This window comes from Vicugna pacos, chromosome X (assembly GCF_048564905.1).
Source record: "Vicugna pacos chromosome X, VicPac4, whole genome shotgun sequence".
Classification (NCBI taxonomy): Eukaryota; Metazoa; Chordata; class Mammalia; order Artiodactyla; family Camelidae; genus Vicugna; species Vicugna pacos.
The window spans coordinates 91,306,792-91,309,406 of NC_133023.1; positions in this window are offsets into that span (position 1 = coordinate 91,306,792).

Genomic DNA, 2,615 nt, shown 5'->3' on the forward strand with positions numbered 1-2,615 from the left:
AAGAATTAAGGTCTTGGAGTATGGCCCAAAAGGGGCTCAGTCTATGAATATAATTAAGGTCTCCATCTGGGACCAGGGTTAAGGGCTCAGTCTGAAATTAGGGTTAAGTCTCCAAGTCGAGTTAGGTACTCAGGCTATGTCTTGGGTTAGGTATTTGGTTGGGGCCCAGGGTTAAACACAGAAACTGTATTCAGTGTTGGTAACTTCATCTGTAACCAGACTTAAGAGATCTGCTCCTCAGTCTGTGGTCAGTGGTAGAGGTTTGTTAATTATATCTGAATAAAGTTGTAAGATTAAAAAAAAGAGGATTCCTGCAAATGAAATAGCAGGCGTGATGTGGGGGAGGAACCATGGAAAAAGGCTGATAGTGAATCAGGACCAGCAATGTCCTTGCTGTCTCAGAATTTTATGCTTCAGAGGGGCAGCGCAAGCACATGGGACTGAAGGGAAAGGAAAGAACTGGTCAAGAGGGAGCTGGTACCACAGGGAAATGGATGCGTGCTTCTTGAAGGAGAGAAACTTTTACAAGTTGTCTGGGTGGAAGTAGTGCAAGTTGGAAAAATTTGCAAAGGATAGAAACTCCCATTTGCTAAGTTCTTCCATCACCTCCTTTGTGCCAGTAATGGGCTTTCCTGAGCACCCTTTCTAAAGTATTCCCCCACCTTTCCCCACATTACACTGATCTCCATTGTGTCATACTGCCATATGCTCAATAGATATATGTGAATGCCTGCACATATGTTTGTTTTCACTTACATTCTCCCATTGAATCTTCATGACCATCCTTTATAATGTCTTCTTATACCATTATACAGATGAGGAAACCAGTTAAGCCAGTGAAGAGACTAAAAGGGTCACACAGCTAGCAAATACAGAGCCAGGTTTCAAATCCAGTTTTACTCTGTGCTATGCTCTCTGCACACTATCACTTGGCCTGTATTAAGTTTGTAAGTTTTATATCTGACCCTCACCCCTTTACTTTATAAACTTTGTTTCATTTAATTCTTATAACAACTCTGTAAATTGGTTCATGTAATTATGATTCCCTTTCTACAGTGGATGAAGCATGTTCAGAGAGGTTAGATGATTTTTCTCAAAATCACACAGCTAATAGCTGGCAGAGCTGAGATAAGAGCTTAAATATGTCCAACCCTCAGTTGAAGTTCTTCCTGGTTTGTCATGCTACCTCAGAATACCTCAGCTTCCAGGAATGACTCTAAGAATGGCTTTTTATGGACATTGTAGACTTTAGTGTAGGCTGATTTAGGGAAGGATTTAGTGGTAGGAATATGTTAGGCTTCCACAATGCCATTCACTGCAGTGATTTGAACCTGTGAGAGATTGAGAGTGCACAGAAGAAGGCAAACCATAAGCTCCACAGGGTAGATGTAGTTGTAGGGCACCCTCTCCATGAGAATCAGTGAGTGTAAAATGAGAATTACTGATGATGTGTTATGCATATGACGAGTATAGGAATGGAAGAAAGGTAGGTAGTCACTGAAGGAGGCCTCCATATTTTTGTCTGTGCCCAAGGACCAGCCCTGCCACCTGTATTTCTATGAAACTTACAGCCAACTTTCCATCATTTCCACAGTCTGCTCATGACTTGTCTTATTTACATTGTATCAAGCATCCACATCTTCCCCTAGGGAGTTTACCTACTGAGGTCAAGAGGGATTGATTATGTTTCTGCCTTCAGTATGGCTAAGTAAGCCACTACTGAACCTGTGAGACCAAAATAATCACAATGAGAGTCCTAGAAGAGAAAAGAGAGAGCAAAGGGTAGAAAGAATACTAGAGGCAATAATGGCTTAAAACTTCCCTAATTTAATGAAATACAGGAATGTATACATTCAGATACTCTGCAAACTCCAAATAGAATAAAGAATTTTTAACATTTTTTATTGATTTATAATCATTTTACAATGTTGTGTCAAATTCCAGTGTAGAACACAATTTTTCAGTTATACATGAATATATATATATATATATATATATATATATATATATATATATATTCATTGTCACATTTTTTTCTCTATGAGCTACCATAAGATCTTGTATGTATTTCCCTGTGCTATACAGTATAATCTTGTTTATCTATTCTTCATTTTGATAGAACAAAATTAAAGAGGCCACTTTCCTTTTCTGTTTTTTTTTAAATTTTCCAGCTTTACTGGGGTATGATTGACAGATAAAAAATATAAGATATTTAAAGTGTATAACCTGATGGTTTGATATACAAGTTAACATATCAATCACCTCATATATTTACCCCTCCCTCCCTCTCACTCCTTCTCTCCCTTCCTCTCCCTTATTCCCTCCCTCCCTCCCTCCCTCTCTTTCTTTAGTGAGGAATATCTAAGTTCTACTCTCTTAGCAAATTTTGTTGATACAATCCAATGTACTTTTCAATGCTATGGTTGACACGTATTCTTTGGTTATAGTATAGTACCTTTCTCCAGGTAAAATCTTGTGCATGAATTCAATGCATTAAAAAAGCACATTAAGACTGCTTTGCTCTAATGTTTCCTGATGCCACTCATGGTCATCACTTGGCCATGGTGTATGTAGTACTTCTATCCCAAGATCATGTTTTCTGCATGTATAGTGGA